The sequence below is a fragment of the Triplophysa rosa genome, linkage group LG23, assembly GCF_024868665.1.
Source record: "Triplophysa rosa linkage group LG23, Trosa_1v2, whole genome shotgun sequence".
NCBI lineage: Eukaryota > Metazoa > Chordata > Actinopteri > Cypriniformes > Nemacheilidae > Triplophysa > Triplophysa rosa.
The window spans coordinates 865,337-881,986 of NC_079912.1; the positions used below are offsets into that span (position 1 = coordinate 865,337).

General features: G+C 43.8%; 1 pseudogene; it reads left to right on the plus strand.

Annotated features, from left to right (window-relative positions):
• Nucleotides 1-230: 230 nt before the first annotated feature.
• LOC130547342 (myosin-7-like) lies at nucleotides 231-14,492 on the plus strand (annotated as a pseudogene).
• Nucleotides 14,493-16,650: the final 2,158 nt, after the last annotated feature.

Genomic DNA, 16,650 nt, shown 5'->3' on the forward strand with positions numbered 1-16,650 from the left:
AGGTAAGGGGTACAGAGGTCTGCCAAACACAAGGTGAGAAGTTATACCTACCTGTAAATATATATATTAACCGTAGTAAAATTCATCACTTGATCATTTCTGTCACCGTGATGCTAGTACTGTGGCACAGCCTCACTTGTCTTTGTGAATGCTTCTCTGCAGTGTTGATCAAGGAGGAAGGATGCATGTATTGTATGACACTGTTCATCTGTTAACTTCTAGACTTCAGGATGAGTGATGCTGTAATGGCAGAGTTTGGGTCAGCTGCTTCGTTCTTACGAAAATCGGAGAAGGAGCGTCTAGAGGCCCAAACTCGCCCCTTTGACATGAAGAAGGAATGCTTTGTGCCTGATGCTGAGGAGGAGTATGTCAAAGCTTCCGTCATCAGTCGAGACGGTGACAAGGTCACTGTTGACACTCAACATGGAAAGGTAAGGATGCACTGGATTGTTCAATACCTACAGAAAATGGTGTAGATTTGCAGTGTGACACACGTTTGTGTGTTTTGTTATCCACAGACAGTAACTGTGAAGGAAGTAGATGTTCATCCTCAGAACCCGCCAAAGTTCGACAAAATTGAGGACATGGTGATGTTCACCTTCCTGCACGAGCCCGCTGTGCTGTTTAACCTCAAAGAGCGTTACGCGGCCTGGATGATCTACGTGAGTTAAGAACTGACAATCTGTGAATTTACTGCACATACTCATGTGACTGTACTCAACCTGTTCATCTCCCGCGATACAGACCTATTCTGGGCTCTTCTGTGTCACTGTCAACCCCTACAAGTGGCTGCCAGTGTACGATTCATCTGTGGTCAAGGCCTACAGAGGCAAGAAGAGGACTGAAGCTCCTCCTCATATCTTCTCCATCTCTGACAACGCCTATCAGTACATGCTGTCAGGTAAGAACTGCATTTTAAACGTACAAACTTAATTATCATACACACAATGATGTACACGTTTTTCAATTCTCCTTGATTTCTCCCAACAGACAGAGAGAACCAGTCTGTCCTGATCACGTACGTTATCCCAGCTATTATATTTAAATGATTCACTTCTATACCCATTGTAATACAATACAGTTACAAAACATCTAGTGAGCAGGCTAAGGGCTCAACGAAATGTTAAATTAAATGTTCCCTATTTAATATCTTCCACAGTGGAGAATCTGGTGCTGGAAAGACTGTGAACACCAAGAGAGTCATTCAGTACTTTGCCAGCATTGCTGCTGTAACGGGCAAAAAAGATGCAGCATCTGAGAAAAAGGTTAATACAGCCACAGAACAACACATACACATACTAGCCATGAGTATGTTTTCTTAAGAATAACCAACCAAATAAGGTTGTGGCATTAAATGTTTTTTTAAACATGATTGCTTCTAGGGAACCCTGGAAGACCAAATTATTCAGGCTAACCCTGCCCTGGAGGCCTTTGGCAATGCTAAGACTATCAGAAATGACAACTCCTCACGCTTCGTAAGTTCAGCCTGTATTGGAGAATATGCAGTGTGCACAGCGTATCTGTGACAATTACCATTAATCATTATGTGAATTAATTTTCTTTACCAAACAGGGAAAATTCATCCGAATTCACTTTGGTGTGAGTGGAAAACTGGCATCTGCTGATATTGAGACTTGTGAGTACACTTTTTAAGTTGTAGTTAGAATGCATCTTCACAGCTATGATATACAGTATGTATCTACAAACATTTAACACTAAACATGAATTTCTGTGATTTAGATCTGCTTGAGAAGTCTCGTGTCACTTATCAGCTCAAGGCTGAGAGAGACTACCACATCTTCTACCAGATTCTGTCTCAGAAGAAACCAGAACTGTTAGGTAGGTGTTTATGTCTCAGTAAATACTTTTTTAAATGCATAACCTGCGTGCTTCTCTGCACAACTAACTGTGATGTCCGATCTTTACAGATATGCTGCTTATCACGAACAACCCCTATGACTACTTGTACATCTCCCAAGGAGAGACGCAAGTGGCATCTATTGATGATGCCGAAGAGCTGATGGCTACAGACGTTAGTGAATTATTTGTCATGGCTCTGCCTCTATTAGTCATGTTTTTCTTGGTCCTGTGGCAGAGCCATGACAAGGCCTTTGGTTATGTGTGGAGAGAAACATATTGTTGTCCTTTTGACAATAATATGCGTTCTCTCCAGTGTCTCGTCATTGGCCCCGCCCCTCTCGTTTCCTGTATTGTCTCCCTGCCGTGTCTTATGTTTCACACCTGCCCTCGCTTGTTATCCTTCGTTTGTCTTCCCTATGAATGCCCTCATGTTTCTTTGTCCTGTGCTCGTGGATTGTTCTGTGTACCTGGTACTTCGTGCCTTGTATTTGTGAGTTCCTGTGCATTGTCTGTATCATGTGCCTTGTTTGTTTGTTTATTTAGTTACTTTGCCCTGCCTTGATGTTGTGTCGTATTTTAGTTTGAGATTTTTTGCCCCATTGTGGGAAGTCTTTTGTTTTATGTTTGTATCTTAGTTATGTTCTTGTTCTACACCCCCTCGTGGGTTTTTGTTTTGTTTAGTTTAAATAAATATCTTGTTTAACCCCTTCACTGCCGCCTTCCTGCATTTGGGTTCTTCCCTCACCATCCGTGACAGAATCCACGAGCCATACATAGAACCCAGCGGGCGGCATGGAGTCGGACGAGGTGTACAGGAGCCGCCAGGCTCACGTCCGGTTCGGCTTCCACCAGAGGGGGACCCCCGTGAAAGACTTCGCCATGGACTTCCTGTCCACCGCGCGCTACTCGGGGTTCACCGAGGCAGAGTTGAAAGTAATATTCAACAGCTGCCTCGATGAACCCTTCGAGCCAGCTGAGATGCGCCAGTTGAGACACCTGGGCTTCGCGGACCAGGTCGAACTCGCGATGAATCGTGAGGAGCCCAGGGGAATGTCCATGGCGGAGCCTTTCATGGGGCTGGCGGCTATCCCCGAGGATGGTCCCTTGCGGATCGGGGTTGTGGGCATTGCCACACCGTGCTCTCCGCCGCCAGCGAGCCTCGGTGGGAAGCGGGGGAGACGTGAGTCCTGGGGCTCCACGTCTGAGGAGTCCCAGCCGGAGCACCCTTTGCCTCTTTCCTTCAGCCGACCTCCAGGCGGGTGGCTCGGCTGAAGAGAAAGAGGCAGCGGCAGGCAGCGCGGACTTCCCTCCCTGCCGGAGCAGCAGCCGGCGTCCCAGCCGGTGCATCAGCCAGTGCAGCAGCCGGTGTCCAGCCCGGTAATCCAGTAGGCGTCCAGTCCGGCGTCCAGTCCGGTGATCCAGCTGGCGTCCCAGCCGGTGATCCAGCCAGCGTCCCAGCCAGTGATTCAGCTGGCGTCCCAGCCGGTGCATCAGCTGGTGCAGCAGCCGGTGTCCAGCCCGGTGATCCAGCCCGGCGTCCAGTCCGGCGTCCAGTCCGGTGATCCAGCCGGCGTCCCAGCCGGTGATCCAGCCGGCGTCCCAGCCGGTGATCCAGCCAGCGTCCCAGCCGGTGCATCAGCCGGTGTCCAGTCCGGTGCAGCCGGCATCCAGTCCGCCAGTCTGGTGATCCAGCCGGCATCCAGTCCGGTGATCCAACCGGCGTCCCAGCTGGTGATCCAGCCAGTGCGCCCAGTCCGGTGCAGCCGGTGCCCAGTCCGGTGCAGCCGGCGTCCCAGCCGGTGATCCAGCCAGCCTTCCAGCCGGCGTCAAGCCCTGTCCAGCCGGCATCAAGCCCTGTCCAGCCGGCATCAAGCCCTGTCCAGCCGGCCCTCCAGCCGGCGTCAAGCCCTGTCCAGCCGGCCTTCCAGCCGGCGTCAAGCCCTGTCCAGCCGGCATCAAGCCCTGTTCAGCCGGCCTTCCAGCCGGCATCAAGCCCTGTCCAGCCGGCCTTCCAGCCGGCGTCAAGCCATGTCCAGCCGGTCTTCCAGCCGGCGTCAAGCCATGTCCAGCCGGTCTTCCAGCCGGCGTCAAGCCCTGTCCAGCCGGCCTTTCAGCCAGGTCCCAGCCTTGTCCCACCGATGCTCAAGTCGGCGATCCCCCCCAGGACTTCCCCCACAGAATCCCCCAGGACTCCGCGCCCTTGAGCGCAGCCGGGGATTAAGACTGTTCCCCCCATGAAATCTTTTGTTCCCCCACCCCCCCTCCCATGTTTGTTGTTTTTATTGTCCCACCCAAGTCCCTTTGTTATTCTTGCTTGTCTGCCTCTGATTTTGTTTTCCATGTTTTGTCTGTTTTGGTCACTGCGTTAGTCTGTCTTGTGCCGTTAGTCTACCCCTTGGTGAACACCTGGTGGTGCTCATTAAAGGGGGGGCTTCTGTCATGGCTCTGCCTCTATTAGTCATGTTTTTCTTGGTCCTGTGGCAGAGCCATGACAAGGCCTTTGGTTATGTGTGGAGAGAAACATATTGTTGTCCTTTTGACAATAATATGCATTCTCTCCAGTGTCTCTTCATTGGCCCCGCCCCTCTCGTTTCCTGTATTGTCTCCCTGCCGTGTCTTATGTTTCACACCTGCCCTCGCTCGTTATCCTTCGTTTGTCTTCCCTATAAATGCCCTCATGTTTCTTTGTCCTGTGCTCGTGGATTGTTCTGTGTACCTGGTACTTTGTTGCTTGTATTTGTGAGTTCCTGTGCATTGTCTGTATCATGTGCCTTGTTTGTTTGTTTATTTAGTTACCTTACCCTGCCTTGACGTTGTGTCGTATTTTAGTTTGAGAGATTTTTTGCCCCATCGTGGGAAGTCTTTTGTTTTATGTTTGTATCTTAGTTATGTTCTTGTTCTACACCCCCTCGTAGGTTTTTGTTTTGTTTTGTTTAGTTTAAATAAATATCTTGTTTAACCCCTTCACTGCCGCCTTCCTGCATTTGGGTTCTTCCCTCACCATCCGTGACATTATTAGAATATGTTGACCAACATTGGTGAATTTAAAGTGTGCAAAAATAATGACCGATTTGTCTTGCTGTTTTCAAACTACAGGAAGCCTTTGATGTATTGGGCTTCACTACAGATGAAAAGACAGGCATCTACAAGCTGAATGGTGCCATCATGCACTTTGGCAACATGAAGTTCAAACAAAAGCAAAGAGAGGAGCAGGCAGAAGCCGATGGAAGTGAAGGCAAGTTTTGTTGTGCAGTCAGTGCTGTACTACCACTCTTGACTTTCTAGTAAATAGTTAAACATTTTAACACAATTTCATCTTTCCAGAAGCCGACAAAGTCGCATATCTGATGGGCCTGAACTCTGCTGACCTCCTCAAGGGTTTGTGTCATCCAAGAGTCAAAGTAGGAAATGAGTGGGTCACCAAAGGATAAAGTGTCCAGCAGGTGAATAAACGGCTTGCAAAATCATACTGACAAACATAAGAATGCATTTATCTAATGTTTAACACAATTTCACTATTTCCAGGTGTACTACTCTATTGGTGCTCTGGCTAAGTCAGTTTATGAGAAGATGTTTCTTTGGATGGTTGTAAGAATCAACCAATCCCTGGACACCAAGCAGCCTCGCCAGTATTTCATTGGTGTACTGGACATTGCTGGATTTGAGATCTTTGATGTAAGCAAACAGTAACAGATCATTGAAGAACAGCACATGCAGTTGCACCGGTCTCACCACTGTGACCACAAAATCTATTCCACTTGCAGTTCAACACTTTTGAGCAGCTGTGCATCAACTTCACTAATGAGAGGTTGCAGCAGTTCTTCAACCACCACATGTTTGTTCTGGAGCAAGAGGAATACAAGAAGGAGGGTATTGAGTGGGAGTTTATAGACTTCGGCATGGACTTGCAGGCCTGCATTGAGCTTATTGAGAAGGTGAGTTTTTATGCAGAAATATTACAAAATGGCAAAAAGAGAATTCTGTCGTACTTACCCATTACTCATGCATATAAATAACACTATCTTTAATACTTCTTTTATCCGCAGCCCATGGGTATCATGTCAATCCTTGAAGAGGAGTGCATGTTCCCCAAAGCCAGTGATGCAACATTTAAAGCAAAGCTTTATGACAACCACTTGGGTAAGAATCCTACCTTCCAGAAGCCCAGGATTGTCAAGGGTAGACCAGAGGCTCATTTTTCCCTGGTTCACTACGCTGGCACTGTTGACTACAACATTTCAAACAGGCTGGTGAAGAACAAGGATCCTCTCAATGAGACTGTGGTTGGACTCTTACAAAAGTCTACTGTGAAACTGCTGTCTGTCCTCTTTGTTGGTTATTCTGGTGCGGACTCAGGTGTGTACTAATCCTGATTTAAAAATTGTGATCTGTAATCATGTTCAAACAATATTTTTTATATTTTCCATTGATTTCAGCCCAAGATAGTAAAGGAGGTAAAGGTGGCAAAAAGAAGGGTTCTTCTTTCCAGACTGTGTCAGCGCTCCACAGGGTTAGTCAGAGAACTGGGTGTTTTTTAACAAAATAAAATACTGCTCACAATGAAAAACTGCCAACCTTCTTATGTTATGCTTCATTTCTGCTTATAGGAGAACTTAAACAAACTGATGAACAACTTGAAATCCACTCACCCTCACTTTGTGCGTTGCCTGATCCCCAATGAGACTAAGACTCCTGGGGCGATGGAGAATCCTCTGGTCATGCACCAGCTGCGCTGTAACGGTGTGCTGGAAGGCATCAGAATCTGCAGAAAGGGCTTCCCCAACAGGATCCTGTATGGAGATTTCAAACAGAGGTAAAATTCATCAAATGTACACATATTAAAGCCACAGTATGGAAGAAGTTTGTTATAAAATATCCAAAAATCACTTGCACAGTGTGATATACGTATATCATGCAGTTGTGTACTTACATTATCCCAAATGTTCCCAAGAATGTGCAAATCCACAGAAATTCCTATTTAAAATAATGGCCCGTCCCTTGTCTCCCTTGTATTTGTCGCATATCAGTGACTTAATATCCGGTGTGCCGCACTACCCTCAGTTTCCGGTTGTAGAGGCAACACGCAAATGCGAAAGTGGTTATACAGCATCTGGGACGCAGCATCTGTTGTTCTGTTATTATGGATCACGATTACTCTTTGGCGAGTAAAGGAAACCCAAAAAAGTGTAAACGTAGGCCAAATGAGGCAAGCAGGCTGAAGGACAAACGAAGAAATAAAACAAGGATTAATATCCTTTTTAATATTAATAAAAGCATTTTCTAAATGGAGAGAGCTTCGCGACCAACTTGGACTCGACACAGACTCTGCTCTCGCATGTGTTTTAATAGACAGGTAAGCACTTTTTTTATTGTACACGTAATACTTTTGCACAGATTATTTGAATAGTTATGAATGCAGTTACCCTATGAAATACAGCATATGTCGCACAAAAATATGTAGCCAGTAACGTTACTTGTAAATGCTGTGGCTTCGTTCCAATTTACTTTTTAAACGATGACTGTATGACATAAACAGGTAAAACTGTGTAGCATTACGCTACCAAATCAATGGACAAAGTCCAATATCAGTCGCGGGCTAACGTAGCATTACATCCCACGTTTCTTGCAAGCTAATTCATTACGATGACATCAAATAAAATTAATTAATTACCTCGTCCGTGAACATGATGGGCGATCTCCATACGCCTCTGGATGGTGAAAACGACATGTCCCATAATTCCACTCTCCTACATAACGTCATTTAGCTTCGCCTTTTGTTGTTGTTTCGAAAGTGCGCCATCTAGCAGTCCAAATATTCCATATTGTGGCTTTAAAAATACGAATTGTCAGAGTAGTAAATGATTTACATCTCTTTTCAGATACCGTATTTTGAACCCATCTGCTATTCCTGAGGGACAGTTTATTGACAACAAGAAAGCAGCAGAAAAACTTCTCGGCTCTCTGGACCTTGATCACAGCCAATACAAGTTAGGACACACTAAGGTACAATGTTTCAAACATTTTTAGTGACAAAATAGTTAATTGAAAGGAACTTTCAACCCAAATTTAGTGAAAGATGTTAAGTATGTATCTGTTTTCTTCCAAGGTGTTCTTCAAGGCTGGTCTCCTGGGTACCCTTGAAGAGATGAGAGACGATCGTCTTGCTCTCATCATAACTGGTATTCAAGCAAGAGCTCGTGGTATTCTCTCAAGAATTGAGTTCCTGAAGATTGTTGAGCGCAGGTCAGAAATCATAACAATGAATGATGATATTCAATGCATGAATTCATCTTTAAGCAGTTATAAAAAAATTCTGTTACATTACAGAGACTCACTTCTTGTGATCCAGTGGAATGTACGTGCCTTCATGGGTGTCAAGAATTGGCCCTGGATGAAGCTCTACTTCAAGATCAAACCTCTGCTGAAAAGTGCTGAGACTGAAAAGGAGATGGCCAACATGAAGGAGGAATTCACCAAGTTGAAGGAGGCTTATGCCAAATCTGAAGCCCGCAGGAAAGATCTTGAGGAAAAGATGGTTTCTATTCTCCAAGAGAAGAATGACCTGCAGCTTGCAATGCAGTCTGTAAGTCTATGTGGAAATAAAATGTTGTTTTTGTTTATCAAGCCAGGTGTGAACACCACGAATGAAACTTCTCCATTCATGCATTCTTTTTTCACTTTGACAGGAGCAAGACAATATTGCAGATGCTGAGGAGAGATGTGAGGGTCTGATCAAGAGCAAGATTCAGCTTGAGGCCAAAGCCAAAGAGCTGACAGAGAGACTGGAGGATGAAGAAGAAATGAATGCTGAGCTGGTTGCAAAGAAGAGAAAGCTGGAGGATGAATGTTCTGAGCTCAAGAAAGACATTGATGATCTTGAGCTCACTCTGGCCAAAGTGGAGAAAGAGAAACATGCCACTGAGAACAAGGTTAGCTATAAAAACATTTCTTGGAATTAAACTTGAATGAAACCTGAGAATTTACTGACCTACTGGTCCCCTTCCGTAGGTTAAAAACCTTACTGAGGAAATGTCAGCTCTGGATGAAATCATCGCTAAACTGACCAAGGAGAAGAAAGCTCTACAGGAGGCCCATCAGCAAACGCTGGATGACCTCCAGAGTGAGGAAGACAAAGTCAACACTCTCACTAAAGCTAAAGCCAAGCTGGAGCAACAAGTGGATGACGTAAGTATCACAAAAAATCTTACCTCACATTCGCATGAAGTATCATTTGCTTTCATTTTTTTAAAATATTTTATCTTATATAATAAGCTTGAGGGATCCCTTGAGCAAGAAAAGAAGCTGCGCATGGATCTCGAGAGGGTCAAGAGAAAGCTGGAGGGCGATTTAAAATTGACCCAGGAGAGCCTCATGGACTTGGAAAATGACAAACAGCAAATGGAAGAGAAGCTAAAGAAGTACGAACTAACATCTCATACATTTTAAATTCATATTTATCATATTAAAATCCAAATCACTCATTAAACATTTTGATATCTCCATAAAGGAAGGACTTTGAAATTGGCCAGCTCAACAGCAAAATTGAGGATGAACAAGCCCTTGGTGCCCAGCTCCAGAAGAAACTTAAGGAGCTTCAAGTATGTTCAACAAATTTAATCCACGTCAAAGATAAATGCGGCCTTTGTTGAAAGAATTTAATGCAAACATCAATGTTTCATTTCCAGGCCCGAATTGAAGAGCTTGAGGAAGAGTTGGAGGCTGAGAGAGCTGCTCGTGCCAAAGTGGAGAAACAGAGGGCAGATCTGGCCAGAGAACTGGAGGATATCAGTGAGCGGTTGGAGGAAGCTGGTGGTGCCACTGCTGCCCAGATTGAGATGAACAAGAAACGTGAAGCCGAGTTCCAGAAACTGCGCAGAGACCTTGAAGAGGCCACTCGGCATCATGAGGCCACCGCTGCTACACTGAGGAAGAAACATGCCGACAGTGTGGCTGATCTTGGAGAGCAGATTGACAACCTTCAGAGAGTGAAACAGAAGCTTGAGAAAGAGAAAAGTGAACTCAAGTTAGAGCTTGATGATGTGGTGTCCAATATGGAACAAATTGTCAAGTCAAAGGTCAGTAGCAACCCAAAAACATGAGTCAGTAAGAATAATGTAAAAATGCAAACCTTTAACTTTAATCTAAATTCTCAAATATATTGTTAGAGCAACCTTGAAAAAATGTGCAGAACTCTGGAAGACCAGATGAGCGAGTACAGAACCAAGGTTGAAGAAGGCCAGCGTACAATCAATGATTTCGCCATGCAGAAAGCCAAGCTGCAAACTGAGAATGGTAAGACCATAGCGTGGTGGAATAAGCTGCTTAATGACATGATTACCAAAAACACAACAGTTGGATATTGCATTGTAGGTGAACTGTCCAGACAGCTAGAGGAGAAAGACTCCCTGGTCTCTCAGCTGACAAGAGGAAAGCAGTCCTATACCCAGCAGATTGAAGACCTCAAGAGACAACTGGAGGAGGAAGTCAAGGTTTGCTTTTAAGTTCACGTCTTTCAAGAGGTTAAATTATTTTCACCGTTGGACAACACCTCTCACTGTATGTTTTATAGGCTAAGAATGCCCTGGCCCACGCAGTGCAGTCTGCCCGTCATGATTCTGATCTGCTGAGGGAGCAGTTTGAGGAGGAGCAGGAAGCCAAAGCTGAACTGCAGCGTAGTCTCTCCAAAGCAAACTCTGAGGTGGCCCAGTGGAGAACCAAGTATGAAACTGATGCCATCCAGAGGACTGAGGAGCTCGAGGATGCTAAGTAAGAAACAAGAAATATATGTTATTAGATTGTTACGTGTTCATTTATCAGTTCATTTTCTGTTTTAAGTTGTTCTAATCAGTTCCTAAACCCTCCTTGTACTGTCACAATTAGGAAGAAACTTGCTCAGCGTCTCCAGGATGCAGAAGAAGCTGTGGAAGCTGTCAATGCTAAATGCTCCTCTCTGGAGAAGACCAAGCACAGACTTCAGAATGAGATTGAAGATCTCATGGTTGATGTGGAGAGATCTAATGCTGCTGCTGCTGCTCTGGACAAGAAACAAAGAAACTTTGACAAGGTGCTAAATTTCTTGTGTGTTATGTATTTGTCAATTTTATCATTTCATTTTTTGACAAAGTTGTGATTATTGTTTGTTAAGTGCTTAACATAACTTTCTAATCAGGTTTTGGCTGAGTGGAAGCAGAAGTATGAGGAGTCTCAGACTGAACTAGAGAGTGCCCAGAAAGAGTCAAGATCTCTCAGCACTGAACTCTTCAAACTCAAGAATTCCTATGAAGAGGTCCTGGATCATCTTGAGACCACGAAGAGAGAAAACAAGAACCTTCAAGGTTACTGGAGATTTTTTTTAAATAGCAGTAGCAATAGCAATTTACGTCTGACATGTTTCCCCCTAAAACTTTTTTTATGTTTAACAGAGGACATTTCTGACTTCACTGAACAACTTGGAGGGTCAGGAAAAAGCATCCACGAGTTGGAAAAAATTTGAAAGCAGCTGGAGCAGGAAAAAGCAGAGATCCAGATAGGCTTGGAGGAGGCTGAGGTACCCTGAATCAAACTAAATTTATTTTTTGTTCACTATGCTAGTATTTGGACAAAATAAACTGAACACTTTCTTTTACATTTAAAGGGTTCTCTTGAACACGAAGAAGGAAAGATCTTGAGAGCTCAACTGGAGTTCAATCAAGTAAAGGCTGACATTGAACGTAAACTGTCTGAGAAAGATGAAGAGATGGAGCAGGCCAAGAGGAACCAGCAGAGAATGGTGGATACCCTGCAGAGCTCACTTGAAGCAGAGACTCGCAGCAGGAATGAAGCTCTCAGGATAAAGAAGAAGATGGAAGGAGATCTCAATGAAATGGAGATTCAGCTCAGTCAGGCTAACAGACAGGCAGCAGAAGCTCAGAAACAACTCAAGGGTCTTCATGGACATCTCAAAGTATGATCAATCATCTCAAACATTATGATGCTTAGGTAACAATCACACAAAATCTTACAATCATTTTATTTGTATTTCATAGGATGCCCAACTGCAGCTGGATGATGCTCTTCGGGGTAATGATGAACTCAAAGAGAACATTGCCATCGTGGAAAGACGCAACAATCTGCTGCAGGCTGAACTGGATGAACTGAGATCTCTGGTGGAACAGACTGAGAGAGGAAGGAAACTGGCTGAGCAGGAACTTCTGGATGTCAGTGAGAGAGTTCAGCTGCTGCATTCTCAGGTAAGACACTTTAAAAAACCCTCAAACCCTCTCTTAGTCATCGAGAGATGATATCAAGTCAATGTTCTCAATGTTTAGAACACCAGCCTGCTGAATCAGAAGAAGAAGCTAGAGGGAGACAATTCTCAGCTTCAGACTGAGGTGGAGGAGGCAGTGCAGGAGTGCAGGAATGCTGAAGAAAAAGCCAAGAAGGCCATCACTGATGCTGCCATGATGGCTGAGGAGCTGAAGAAGGAGCAGGACACCAGTGCTCATCTGGAGCGTATGAAGAAGAACATGGAGCAGACCATCAAGGACCTGCAGCACCGTTTGGATGAAGCTGAGCAGATCGCCATGAAGGGTGGCAAGAAGCAGGTCCAGAAACTGGAAGCCAGGGTTAGTTAAAACTCAGTATTTAAACATTTTATGAATCTGACTAGAATTATGACTATGATGTTTAAAAGCTGGTAAATTTTAAATCATTTTTGGTTTTCTTAGGTGAGAGAGCTTGAAAATGAGGTGGAACTAGAACAGAGGAAGGCGAGCGAGTCTGTGAAAGGAATCCGTAAATATGAGAGACGCATCAAGGAGCTCACCTACCAGGTCACTTTCTCTGACATAAATTGTCTTTTTATACAAACATCTTTTTATACGTCTTCATAGTCATACAAACTTACCTTGTGATTTGTAGACCGAAGAGGATCGCAAGAATCTGGCTCGTCTTCAAGACCTGGTGGAAAAACTCCAGCTGAAGGTCAAGTCCTACAAGAGATCTACTGAGGAGGCTGTAAGTTATCAAAATCAATCAGTTAGAGACATATTTTTGTCTCTATCATATTATCTTGTGTTGAGTAACATTTTTTTCTTTATTATGTTTTAGGAGGAACATTTCAATGTTAATCTTGCCAAGTTCCGTAAACTGCAGCATGAGCTGGATGAAGCAGAGGAGAGGGCTGATATTGCTGAATCTCAGGTCAACAAGCTGAGAGCTAAGAGTCGTGATTCAGGTTCCAAGGTAAGTTTTATGACCCAATAAACATGTAAATATAACACAACATAACTTACCATATTTACGGTATGTGAACAAAACTGAATTGGTAAAATGTCTGTGTTTTTGCTTTTTTCTACAGAAAGGACATGATGAAGAGTAATCCTAAAGCATCTGTTTGATTGTTCTTGTTATGTTCATGTACTAGTCCTCATGTTACAATTAGGGGTGCTCCATTCAGGATTTTTGGGGCCGATCACCGATCCTCAATCACTGAAAGCTATATCGTCCGATACTGATTACAGGAGCTATTTGAAGCTTTCTCAGTAGCATTATTTATATATCAGGGTGTCTACAGATATAAGCAAGTTAAAGTTAAGACTTTTTAAGACCATTTTAATGCCACTTTATATGAAATTTAAGACCAAACCTGCGGTGGACATACACATTCTAATACATATACACTCACCTAAAGGATTATTAGGAACACCTGTTCAATTTCTCATTAATGCAATTATCTAATCAACCAATCACATGGCAGTTGCTTCAATGCATTTAGGGGTGTGGTCCTGGTCAAGACAATCTCCTGAACTCCAAACTGAATGTCAGAATGGGAAAGAAAGGCGATTTAAGCAATTTTGAGCGTGGCATGGTTGTTGGTGCCAGACGGGCCGGTCTGAGTATTTCACAATCTGCTCAGTTACTGGGATTTTCACGCACAACCATTTCTAGGGTTTACAAAGAATGGTGTGAAAAGGGAAAAACATCCAGTATGCGGCAGTCCTGTGGGCGAAAATGCCTTGTTGATGCTAGAGGTCAGAGGAGAATGGGCCGACTGATTCAAGCTGATAGAAGAGCAACTTTGACTGAAATAACCACTCGTTACAACCGAGGTATGCAGCAAAGCATTTGTGAAGCCACAACACGCACAACCTTGAGGCAGATGGGCTACAACAGCAGAAGACCCCACCGGGTACCACTCATCTCCACTACAAATAGGAAAAAGAGGCTACAATTTGCACGAGCTCACCAAAATTGGACAGTTGAAGACTGGAAAAATGTTGCCTGGTCTGATGAGTCTCGATTTCTGTTGAGACATTCAAATGGTAGAGTCAGAATTTGGCGTAAACAGAATGAGAACATGGATCCATCATGCCTTGTTACCACTGTGCAGGCTGGTGGTGGTGGTGTAATGGTGTGGGGGATGTTTTCTTGGCACACTTTAGGCCCCTTAGTGCCAATTGGGCATCGTTTAAATGCCACGGCCTACCTGAGCATTGTTTCTGACCATGTCCATCCCTTTATGACCACCATGTACCCATCCTCTAATGGCTACTTCCAGCAGGATAATGCACCATGTCACAAAGCTCGAATCATTTCAAATTGGTTTCTTGAACATGACAATGAGTTCACTGTACTAGAATGGCCCCCACAGTCACCAGATCTCAACCCGATAGAACATCTTTGGGATGTGGTGGAACGGGAGCTTCGTGCCCTGGATGTGCATCCCACAAATCTCCATCAACTGCAAGATGCTATCCTATCAATATGGGCCAACATTTCTAAAGAATGCTTTCAGCACCTTGTTGAATCAATGCCACGTAGAATTAAGGCAGTTCTGAAGGCGAAAGGGGGTCAAACACCGTATTAGTATGGTGTTCCTAATAATCCTTTAGGTGAGTGTATATTTCATATACACAGCATCTGATCATTTAGAGACCACTCAAATTACCAGCCGATTGTAACGTTAACCCTGCTTCGCGCCAGGCTCCTATCGGGTTTTACTTTGAAATATCAAGCGGCTGTACATTATCCATTACTTAAAATATAAAAACAGTGATAAAGAAACCTTGTAATCTGCTGGAGGCCTTTTGCGTGCTCATTGCTTCCCTCTGTGCCTGTGTGATTTCACCACATCGATGCTGATACAGAGTTTAAAACATCTCCGAAAAACAGTACAGTTTGCCTCGTAAACTTTTCCAGACACCGGCTTTAACCACCACGAGAACTCACCGTTCTAGCCATTTTTATTAAACCTGCAGTTAAACCATTTAAACTAGCTAGGATGCCGCAAACTAGCTGTACTTCAACCTGTATTCTGCGACCTCAGTTCTCTCTGATGACGCAGTAACTATAGCAGGGAGAAAAATCTTAGGTCTGTTCAATGATTTTAAACTCATTTGGTCCGTCAGACGGAAAGATTTTGTTGCGGAAATGTGACCAAAATATTTAAGACCCGTAGAATCTGAATTCAATACTTTTTAAGACTTTTAAAGGCCTTATATTGGGAAAACTTTATTTAAGACATTTTAAGGACCCGCGGCCACTCTGTATATTTAACAACTCCGTCGGTCCCTTAGTATGTTTTCCTCGTTTGCCCCAAGGATGTTGATTCTCCACGCTCCCTCACCTGTCCCTCCTCAATGACTCTCACACCTGACGCTCTTTACCCAGACTCAATATAAATTCTCACCCTGCTCTTGTTCTTTGTCTGGTATTGAAGTAATGTATCGTATTGTTTGATGGATTGTTGTAAGTGGATGTTAACCTGTATCCCGTGGATGTTTTCTTGTTTTTTTGGAGTTACCTGATTCCTGTGGATGTTCACCTGTTGTTTGAGTCACCGATTTATATAAAGATTCACTTTCACCTTCAGTACTTTTGTGGCCTCTTTCATCCACCTGCAGCAGCGTTACAACAATAATTGTATATCAAGTATTCAAATTAAGAGAAAGGAAAGTCTCATGAATTGACAATAGAATATTGCCAAGTAACATATTTACATAAAACATAGCAGACTGTGACATGAGTCGCCGAAAATCTTCGTCTTCCACAATATATAGTGGCTGATGATCAAAGAAAATGTATTCCATCATTTTATCTGATATTTCTTTATGCTTCTTACTGTCCTTGCAGTAGGGTTGATGCTTTTGTAACGTCTCTGTTACCGAGGTTGCGCTAGACTTTCATTTAGACTTTTCATTTATATATTTAATGTTTCTGTTGTCAGACATAAAATAATAGGTTAATTACAGACAAATGTTTGTTCAAATGTCCAATCAGTAACAATGACAGGTGCCTGTTAAAGGTGTTTTGTACTCACAAGTAAGCTGTGGTTTGGTCATATATGTGCTGCTTCTGCTGCTCACTGAACAGAGAAAACGCAGAGACATTTTCCCACTCACTGAAAGCTATTATTTATCCAAAAAGACGCTATTTTATTAGGTAAAAACTCTGTAAAGACGGCACCACTGCGCGCATGTGTGTGTATGCGTGCACGGGACGCGGGGAGTGACGGATGCATATGCACCTCGAGGCTCTGCTGACTGCGCGCGCGTTTTGCTAAACTGACCAGGCATTTGAGAGTGAGCTAATCAATAGGAAACACACGTCCCTTTGCGATAGCTTACCTCCTGCCGCTCACAATCACGTTCAGTCCATTACGATCACATTCTGATAAAAGGAAATTTAAAAGGAGAATTACAAATCACCTTTATTGTAATCCGTCAAAATTACGGATTGCCTTATGATTTTTCATCACTGATAAAAAAAAATCACGGAGAATTTTCGGTTAACGCGATCTCTGCAGCTGAT